The 10,579-nt window shown below is 44.0% G+C and overlaps 1 long non-coding RNA gene across 1 annotated transcript; it reads right to left on the bottom strand.

Annotated features, from left to right (window-relative positions):
• Nucleotides 1-9: 9 nt before the first annotated feature.
• Nucleotides 10-7,507, bottom strand: LOC148755675 (uncharacterized). The gene is made up of 3 exons (XR_016018611.1): nucleotides 7,371-7,507; nucleotides 1,749-6,970; nucleotides 10-141 (listed from the first exon to the last, which is right to left on the bottom strand). It is a non-coding gene; the product is annotated as an uncharacterized LOC148755675 (long non-coding RNA).
• Between the last annotated feature and the right edge of the window lie 3,072 nt (nucleotides 7,508-10,579).

The raw sequence follows: 10,579 nt of genomic DNA on the forward strand, positions 1-10,579 counted from the left end.
CGTCGAGATGGCAGCAGTGCCCCCTGCTGGCCCAGGGTGCGGTGGCGTGAGGCCGGTTGGTTTGCAGGCACCTACCTCTGGGGAGCAGACAGAAATCCAGGGACCCGACTCTGCCGCTTCCTGGGGCTTCCTGAGGAGTAGCTGAAGAGCACGGGTGGGAGTTAGGGGGCCGGAGCTTGAGTCCCTAGCTCTCATTGTGACTTCTCACAATGTTTTCCCTTTCTCGAGACCTCAGTGCCCTGGTCAGTAAAATGGGGATGATGGTGGTTTTGAGTTGTTTCTTTTGTGGACGAAAGGGGATTCTGTAATAAAACCGACAAGTCCAGTGACAGAAGGTAACCTCAGAGGGTGATCTGATCATAAATTCCTAACTGGGTAGGTAATGCCCCAGGCAATATAACTTTTTTAGTATCAGTAAAAGGTATAAGCAAATCCTGTCCATTCTTCTTGTGCATCTAGGTTAACATACCTTTGAAATACCAGCGGAATCCTCTTTTTCAGACCCGTCTTGGTCGGCAAGTAATCAAGGGCTATGCAATTGTCAAGGACCACAGGAGCAAGGGAATCTGGGAACTTTTGCTGGGCAGCAATACTCAGCCATTTCTTTGGCTGAGTATTCCGATGGTGGCAGACAAATTCCTAATCATATTCCTATTGAATATATTCTGGCACTCGGGCTAAGCATGCCAAGTTTACTTTGTTCTATATTGTCATCATAACTGGCCAGCACTTCTCCTTTGGGTCCCATGATATGCCTTTGGTCCTATTGAAATAGTTCATTGTTAAAATAATTTGTCTTATGCAAGGGGGGGTGCTTACGAATGGGTAAAGAAGTGACAAATTGCTCCAACAGGCAGAGTCCTTCCATTTGCCAACTGTTTAAACATTGATGTGCCCATTCTTTAGTCCGGAGTCTTCTCCTACACCGAAAATAAAATGAACCAACCTCCCTGAACTCTCCTTTATGGATTCATTCATAGGCACAATTGAGAGAATTTTCCCAACAAAGGATGAAACCGTTTACACACTTTGCAAAATTCATTGGGGTCATATCCAATGGAAGGAACAAGTTTACATACTTTGGTTATATCTTTCTTTTCAATTTTGTCACGTAGACATTTAGAGAAATTCAGTGGAGATGACAGGGGCAATGCATAATGGTAAGCAGGGGATAGATGTCTCTGGTTTTTTAATAATGTCTACCTGAAAGGTGAAGTTGGATATGGGTTGGTCTGGGAAGACAGTGACATTGGGAACAGTATTAAAATTGGTAACTGGAGCAACTAATGACAAGTATTGTTCTTGATTTGATGACATATCCAATAACCAGTTAAATTTCCTCCCTTAGCAGCACTCTGAGAGAATTTTACTAAAATATTACCTTTCCAAGCATTAGAGAGAGAAATGAGGGAGTAAAAAAAAGGAGAACAACTGGATTTGTTATCATGTTGATAATCTTCCCTAAAATACAGGGTAGCCTTATAAACAAAGATCAGCAAAAGATAAAGACAAGAAACTCAAGAATCTCTGTAAGGACTGATGTGATACAGGCCGGGCCCAGTTTCTTGGGAATGGTTATCTGCTTCTTCTCGTCCTGTTGCCTGGATTTTGGTTAATTGGAGTTTGGTTTCATTGATGGGCTGGGAAGCCCACTCAGCAACAGGGTCTGGGACCTTTTTTAAATGAGAAATGTGAATCTATGAGTCAACTTCTTGTAAGTTAACAGCACATGGATTGGTCATAAGTACCTGATAAAGCACTTTCCAGTGGGGCTGAAGAGTCTTTGAGTTGGTGGCTTTTCCAATACACAAATTCCCCCTGCTTGAGGCTATCAGAGCACGCCTCTGTCTTCCAGAAGCACACTGTTGAAAGACTCTTTAACAAGGTTAGTGTTATTTTGTAGGGTGTTGATACACTCCTTGCAGTAATGTAGGCAATCTCTTTTGATAAGTACGAGCTGGTGCAGTCCTTCATCGAGGTTCATAGGACAACCTGTGATAATCTCAAAAGGGGAAAGTTTATGTTTTCCAGTGGGGGTAGAATGAAGGTTAAGGAGGACCAAAGGGAGGGCCTTGGGCCAGGCAGACTAAATGCTGTGTAAATTTTTGCCAGTTGGGTCTTTATTATTCTGTTGGTTTGTTCTACAATCCAGAGGGTTGAGGATGATAAGCACAATGGAAATGCCAATAGATAGATCAAATTTTACAAATGTTTTGAATAGTTTATTCTATAGGATGAGTCCTTCAATCAGTGTGAAGGTCTTGAGGGATTCCCCGAATTGGAATAATTTTTTCTAATAGGGCCTTAGCTACTGCCAGGGCCATGTCTTGACAGTAAGGGAAAGCCTCAACCAAATGTAAAAACAAACAGATCATGACCAGCACATATTTATAACCGTATGAGACAGAGAGCTGGATAAAGTCTAACTGCCATACCTCAAAAGTCCCTGTTGGTAATGGAGAGCATGCAATAGTTTCCCAGGGTTATATTGTGGACAAATTTCGTATGTCTGATATATCTGGTGGGCAATAGTGGGTGAAGGGCCCAATGTTGTTTTCCCCACTGGATTATTTTCTTAGTGTTCCAAGGAGTTAAATAATGAATGAAGGGTAAACTCTCCTTTCGGAGACCGTTGGGGAAGACAGGCTGTTATTAGGGCCTACCCATAAGTGTCGAAAAGAAGGAAAGGAACAACCTTGTTTAATGCTTCCCCCTTTCATCCTCCACAGAAATGGCCTGAGGTTTAGCTAGTCTTTGGTATAGGTGAGAAACGGGAAGTAAGGCAAGAGCAGATGAGGTTTTTATACCGTAGGTTATCTCCTGTAAAGTGGCCGATTTGGTGGTAGTATCGGCCATTTCATTTCCTTGTGCCTCCATATTTTGGGCAGAAGAATGTCCCTGAATGTTAATAATAGCTAAGGCTCGGGGATTTAGTTTCGCACCTAGGAATGACAAGACATAGCTTTGCTTTTAGTTTTCTGTCCAGATGAAGTCAGGAAACCTCATTGTTTCCGGAGCACGGCAAAGTCATGAGTTACTCGAAAGGCATTATCTGCTGTCAGTATAGATATTGCAGTTTTATCTTTGGCTAATCAACATGCCTTAGTAAGAGCACATAGTTCTGCCTGTTGGACAGATTTGGCATCAGGTAGAATGCCAGATTCTATGATCTCATTAAGGGACACAATGGTATATCCAGTTTGGTAATTGCCATCGGGTCCCTTAAATAGGATCTGTCAGTGAACCGTTCATAGTCTATGCTTCAAAGTGGGGTTTCTTGTAGATCCAGTCATGGGGTAAGGAGTTGGTCTGTCAATGTAATACAGTCATGAGGGCTGTTATCATCTGGAAGAGGAAGTAAGGCAGCAGGAGTAAGTAAGTTGCATCAGGGAAAGTAAGGTAGGGTGAAGACAGAAGGAAGACTTCATATTTGGCCAGACAACTAGCAGGAAGATTCTGAGTATGATGGGAACTAAGGATAATTTCAACAGAGTGTGGAACACAGACAGTAAAAGGAGATCCCATAGCTATTTTCTCAGCAGCCTTACAAAGCATATAAATAGCGGGTAAACAGTGGCAACTGCCTTAAGGTAAGGGGAAAGTCCTGGTGTGACCGGATCTAATTGCTGACTAGCATATCCTACAGGCCTGTTCCGCCCTCCATGAGGCGGAGTAAGAACCCCTTAGAGCATTCCCTTGACTTTCATGAGAGAAGAGGTGAAAAGGGAAGTTATAATTTTTGGATGCCTTAAGGTCCTAGCTAAGGTAACCTGGATTTTTATTCTTTCAAAGGACTATTGGGCATCAGAGGTCCATTGTAGGGGATCACGAGAGAAATTCTTGAGTAGTTCATAAAGCAATTGGGACATGAAGCAAAATTTAAGAAGCCAGTTCCAATAATAACCTGCAAGTCCTAAGAACCCTTGAAGTTGTATTTTTGTTTGAAGGAGGGGGGAGTTTAAAATGCCATGGTGGCATGATGGATCAAGATTTAATCCTTCTGGAGTTAGGAGGTGTCCTAAGAATTTAATGGAGATTTGACAAAATTGGAGTTCCCTTTAAAAATTTTGTGTCCTTTGGAAGCTAGGTTATAAAGTAAATGGAGGCTGTCAGTGAGGCAAGCCTCTTCAGAAGGAGAACATAAAAGTAAATCATCAATGTATTGGAGTAAAGTGGACCCACATCTGAAGGAAATGGTGGCTAGAATCAACCTTAAGGACTGAGGAGAAATAAGTCGGGCTTTCTGTGTATCCTTGAGGAAGAACAGTCCAAGTAAATTGTTGGCCTTTCCACATAAAGGTAGAAAATATTGGCTGTCTGAGTCTATTGAAACATGCACTGTAGAGGTCAGTAGCTGAAAAGTATCTGCTTTCAGAGGGAACACTGGCGAGCAGGGTGTGGGGGTCAGGAACCACGGGCTGTCAGGGAATGACTATGATTTATGGCTCTGACGTCTTGAAAAAATCGTCCCCCTCTTCCATTGGGTTTACAGATAGGTAAGATGGGGGTATTACAAGGGCTGGTTCTAGGGATAACCAGGTGATTTTTTAAAAGTCGTCTACTATAGGTTATATTCTGGCCAAGGCCTCAGGGTTTAGGGGGTATTGTTTAATATTGGGGAGGGGTTTACTGGGATCTATCTGTATTTTAATTGGGTGTTAGACTGTGCTCAAAGGCTTCTGGGCAGCCCTTGGAGAGTAGGATGTATATTATTGATGAGGCCAGTTGAATAAATGGGGATTTCGGTGAGAGCTATCTCAGAGATAGGATCCCCTGGTGAAGATAATTCAAGTATCATTCCCTTTTGAGAAGAAGGAAATATGAACTTGGTAGGTTTCTTTAAAAATCTCTTCCCAGGAGGTGTATGTGAGCTGATGGAACAAGTAAGAAATGATGGTTACCAGTAAGAGTTCTCAACTGAAAAGGGGTAAGTAAGAATGTAGGATCTGTCATAGGTTGGTTGGCTACCCCAACCATCTGGATAAATTCAGAACTCCAGGGAGAGGACACTGAAAGCACGTTGGAGTTGAGAAGAGACAGGGTAGCTCCAGTATCAAGTAGCGCTCTAATCAGTTCGTCCTCAATTTTTACATCTAATTCACCTAATTTGTTTTAAATAGAAGAAATGTCTCCTTAATATCCCCGAGCATCCCTAGTCCTGCTTAGAGAAAGAGGGCTGGGAAGCTTTATCAGGGTTAAGTTGTTGCTATCGTTTGTATTTGAGACATCCCATTGAAAAATGTCCAGCACATTGACAGCAAAAGCACATTTTCTGGTTTTGATTTTGAGGGGCCAGCAATTCTGGGGCATCTCTTTTTAATTATTGTGGTTAGAGTGCCATCAGCTTAGAGGTCTTTTCCTGTTAATCTAGGACTCATGGAGCCCTCGGTTCCCCTTCTTTCTCTAAAGTCTTAGATAGCTGGTTAGCTAAAGAGGCTATCTCATGGGGTTGCCTTGCGGCCCAGTGAAGGTCATGTTGTTTTACTAAGGTATTGAGGACTTCAGAAAGGCCAGCCACAAATATGAAGCTGAACAAATTGATTTTCATCATTTAAAATTTTTATCCCTGAATTTTGTTGGAAAGTTTGTTCAAACCTATCAAAATAGTCAAGAACAGGGTCATCCTTTTTCTGTATACAATGGCGTATGGCTTTCCAATGGACTTGGTGAGGAAAGATTTGAGGAATAACTCTTACTAATTTAGCAGCCTGTTCTTATAACTTCTCAAAACCCTGGGCATAAGTTAATTTGAAATCCTCCAGAGGTTTATTCCAATCAGTGGCCAACATCCATTCCTGGCCTAAATATTTCCTATAAGCATGTGAATATTGATAAAGATCAGAAAAACCAGGCTGATAGGCATTGATAATTAGATGGAAATGCCATTCAAATTCAAGGGAATTAATCTTAGGGTCAGGGAAGTCCTTTACTAGGGCCAAAAATTCGGATTTCGTCCAAGCAGCATAAGAAATTTGGTAGTCTCCATCACCCAATTCAACCTTAAAAGGAACTATTAAGAAAGGGACAGGAAAGTCTGGTCCATTAAGAGAAGTAGGCTATCAGGAGAGGGGGAAAAAGGAAGTTTGGAAAGAGCAGAAAAAGGAGAAAGTAGTGTGTGAGGTGGGAATGGTGGAAGAGGTGCAGAGGGTGGTTTTTCTGGAGGCTTGTTAGTAGGTCTAGCTTCAGAATCGCATGTGCAAAATTTAGAAGAAGAATTTACCAATGGTTCCTCTTTAACTTCAATTTCATGGGTGCAAATTCCTTTTTCTAATTTATCAAGGCGTTTATTCAATTTAGAATTATTCTCTTTAAGAGAGGCTATCAATAAGAGCCTCTTGATTTTGTTTAGAGCTCTCAAGGTACCAGTTAAAGAAAGCCTCCCATTGTTTTTGGGAGGTTCAGCATTTTCTTTGTTCCAATTGTGTGTACAGATGAGCAAGTTTTGAAATAATTTCAAAAGAGCCCCCGTTTAAGCCAGCAAAGCTTAAAATCATCCTGGGTGATATTTGTCCAAAGACCCAGCCAGTTACAACTCTCTGAGCCATATGTCTTGTGCATAAAGTTACCAGAGGGTGGCTGGTCATTGGAAGAGAGCTTAGAACATGGGCTGCTCATTTGCACTCACCTAATGAAGGTGTCCCTTCATCCCTTGGAGTGCCCCTTCAGCATAACCATCCCCACAAAACCTTATTGACAGGAGCTGAAGAACTGTACGGATTAAGTCTGAGCCCTACGGATGAGGTCCAAAGAGCTGTATGGACCAAGTCCAAATCAAATCTTATGAGCGATCCCATCCCTGAAGTGCATAGAGTCTCTGAGACCTCAACAAAATGTGGGAGGTCTGGATCTGACAGGCTACTTACCCTGTGCTGCCAGAAAAACAACTGAGTGCCAAAGGCTCTTGCTGGTGCTGGGGTGTTGATTTTGAGATGGTGTTAGGAGAGTCAGGGTGCTGCTTCAGATCCCACCACTGCCACCAAAATCCAAAGGGCATTGGAGCAAAAAAAGGAGAGACTTTATTCAGGCAAGTAGTTAGCAAACTGCGGAGACAGCATCTGGTAAGTCACCAAAAGTGTGCTCCCCCAAGACAAAGTGGAGGACATTCTTTATAGTGACAACCCCCCCCCAACAGATTCCTAATTAGGTCCATTTTATGTAAATGAGGTACCCAAATTTGCATGGTTCTGATTGGTCCTAATCATGCAGTTCTGATTGGTTGGGAAAGATCTCAGTTGAAATGCAAAACTAGGAACTCCTTTATAATAGTTAACTCCGACAGCATAAATGAGGAGGGCATTCAGTCAGAAATTCTTCCTGGTATACAGAGTATGCAAGAAGCCGTTGCCAGCAGATGGCCCATAGGCTCTCACCATTTGTAAAATTTGGGCCCTCAGTTGACCAAGGGGAGTCCATCTCAGCAGGTAAATTCTTTCTCGAGGTTCACATCAAATAAATCTCTCTTCCTGGGGTCCACTTATATCTCAATAAAGCTGTTTTAGAAATCTGTATAAATTAATACAGAAAAAGGTCACACAAAGTGAAAAAAAGCTAGATGTACAACAGTGTGTATAAAAATTGATGTCTACACAGGTTATTTCTCTATGGATATCCAAGTAACAGTACACAGTAGTTGTTTATGAGGAGGTAGCCTGGTAGATGTTGTATGGGAAGGAATTTTTCTTTGTGCCCAGAGTACAGCATAATATTTTTTTCTTAATTTATACATATATTACTTCTTCAGTTTAAAAATAAACTTAAAACTAAAAATGAAAATACATATATGCACATGCAGGCTTAGCAAAAAAAGAACTAAGAGGCTATAATATACCAAGGAATTATTAGTGATTTACCTTTTTGTTATTATTTTTGGAATTCAATTTTTCTATAATAAGCATTCATTGCTTTCTGTTTGTAAAGTTTGAAAAATCACATAATGACTCTTGTCTTGCCTACTCATGGGGTGTTGTGAGGATTATATTTATGTCTACAAATTTAAGCAAGACCTCAACCTTAGGGAGAGGATCCCAGGCATAACTCCTCACCAGAGGCTTTTCCTGCACCACTAGAAATGAGGTAAGAAATCTCAATTCAGGATTCCAGAGACTTAGTGTGTATCTATTTTGGTGGTGGTGGGGTAACACTTGGGGTCTACCGTATTTCATCAAATATGCGATGTCATCAAATATTAACCTCACCATTATTTTATGTTCCACTAAGAAAGAAAAAAAATTGTCAATTAAAGTATGTCACACCTTCAATTATACAATGAATCTGGATTTTTTTTTTTTTTTAAGATTTTATTGGGGAAGGGGAACAGGACTTTATTGGAGAACAGTGTGTATTTCCAGAACATTTTTTTTTTTTCCCAAGTCAAATTGTTCTTTCAATCTTAGTTGTGGAGGGTGCTGTTCAGCTTCAAGTTGTTGTCCTTTCAGTCTTAGTTGTGGAGGGCGCAGCTCAGCTCCAGGTTCAGTTGCCGTTGCTAGTTGCAGGGGGCGCAGCCCACCATCCCTTATGGGAGTTGAGGAGTCGAACTGGCAACCTTGTGGTTGAAGAGGACACGCTCCAACCAACTGAGCCATCCGGGAGCTCAGCGGCAGCTCAGCTCAAGGTGCCGTGTTCAGTCTTAGTTGCAGGGGGCGCTGCCCACCATCCCTTGCGGGAGTCGAGGAATTGAACTGGCAACCTTGTGGTTGAGAGCCCGTGCTCCAACCAACAACTGAGCCATCTGGGAGGCAGCTCGGCTCAAGGTGCTGTGTTCAATCTTAGTTGTAGGGGGCAGAGCCCACCATCCCTTGCGGGAGTCGAGGAGTTGAACTGGCAACCATGTGGTTGAGAGCCCACTGGCCCATGTGGGAATCGAACCGGCAGCCTTCGGAGTTAGGAGCATGGAGCTCTAACCGCCTGAGCCACCGGGCCGGCCCCTGAATCTGGATTTTTGAGATGTTAAATCTGAAAAATGTTTATCTTGAAATCAATGATACAGTATTGTACCTGCGCATCTCTTCCTGTTAGGTGGGTAGACCACCTAAGACCATGTAAGCAACCAGTCCCACTCACCTGATGCCCTCCTTTCCCTTAAAACTTCTCCTTTCCCACTCTGTCAAACTAGTCACCAAGACCTGTCTTTTCCACTCCTGGTGCCACCTGCCTCATTGTCTCACCTGGACCACTGCACTAGCCTCCTAACCGGCCTGCTCATCTTACCCTCCAATCCATTATTCATACTGCAGCCTGAGTGATCTTCTCATGCCCCTGCTTAAACATTTCCACCGGCTGCTTTACCCTACCAGCAGGGTGAGGTCTGTGTAACTTGGACCTGGCCTCTGCTTGCCGTTTTAGTCTCTTGGCACTTCCTCCAAATTAAATTACTTGTTGCTTCCCCAAAGCACCATATGTTTTTCAGGGCTCCAGTCCTTCGCACCAGCTGTTTTCTATGCGTGGACCAATCTTCCTCAAGTGTTTATTGAACATGTAGTAAATACCGGGAGCTGAGAATGGAGGGGTGAGCAAGGCAGGCGCAAGCCCAATTTTTAAAAAGATTTTCTTGGAGGAGGGGAACAGGATTTTATACGGGAACGGTGTGTACTTCAAGGACTTTATTGGGGAACAGTGTGTTTTTCCCAGGACCCATCAGCTCCAAGTCAAGTTGTTGTCCTTTCAATCTTAGTTGTGGAGGGCGCAGCTCAGCTCCAAGTCCAGCTGCCGGTGTTCAATTATAGTTGCAAGGGGTGCAGCCCACCATCCCCTGCGGGAGTCAAACTGAGTCCAACCGCAACCTTGTGGTTGAGAGCACGCCCTCTAACCAACTGAGCCACCCCTCCATCCAAAAAACATATAATTATTAATTGTAAGCACACAAGGTAGGCATTTATAAAGATCTGTTGAAAATGTCAACAATGGCCTCAGAAAGTTTAGAATTCAAATTGGGCCAGGAAGGCAGTGCGAAGCGGATTAGAATCCTGGATCTACCACGACTACCAATGTGACTTTGGGGAACTGACATGCGGAGTCTCCACCTCTGTGAAATGGAAAAATGCCCGCCCCATAGAATTTCTAAGAGGGTTTAATAGGAGATACAATCACATGGTTCTGCCGGCCCTGAAGGCCCCTCCCCCAGAGGACGCGAGGGTCCTCCCACCCCACCTCGCGGCCCGCATCCCAGGAGGGACCTTGAGCGCCTTAGCCCGCGCGTGCAGCGAGTGCCTACGAGTCCTCCACCTCCGACAGTTGGATCGCGGAGCCCAGACCGCACGCTGCGGCTGGGGCAACGGCCCGGGCCGTCAGACGCCCAGTGAGCAGGACAGCGCTCCGCCCCATCTCCCCACTTTGGGGGCCAGCCCCCCTCGCAAATTCCCGCCCCCGCCCTTGAATCATTGGGGGGGGGGCATGACCCATTCATGCCGGGAATCGGATCCAGATGTTCCCGCGGCGCGTGCAGCTGCATCCTTGCCTTTTTTGGCAAAAAACGTGCGGCTGCGAGCGGATCCCGGGCCGCCTCCGCTAATCCTCGGGAAGAGGGGGAAGGGAGCTGAGGGTCTGGGCCCAGAGTGGGTATCTGCGGGATTTGGGAAGCGCT

This window comes from Rhinolophus sinicus, chromosome 14, assembly GCF_057876585.1.
Source record: "Rhinolophus sinicus isolate RSI-liver-muscle chromosome 14, RSI-T2T, whole genome shotgun sequence".
In the NCBI taxonomy this organism is placed as follows: domain Eukaryota; kingdom Metazoa; phylum Chordata; class Mammalia; order Chiroptera; family Rhinolophidae; genus Rhinolophus; species Rhinolophus sinicus.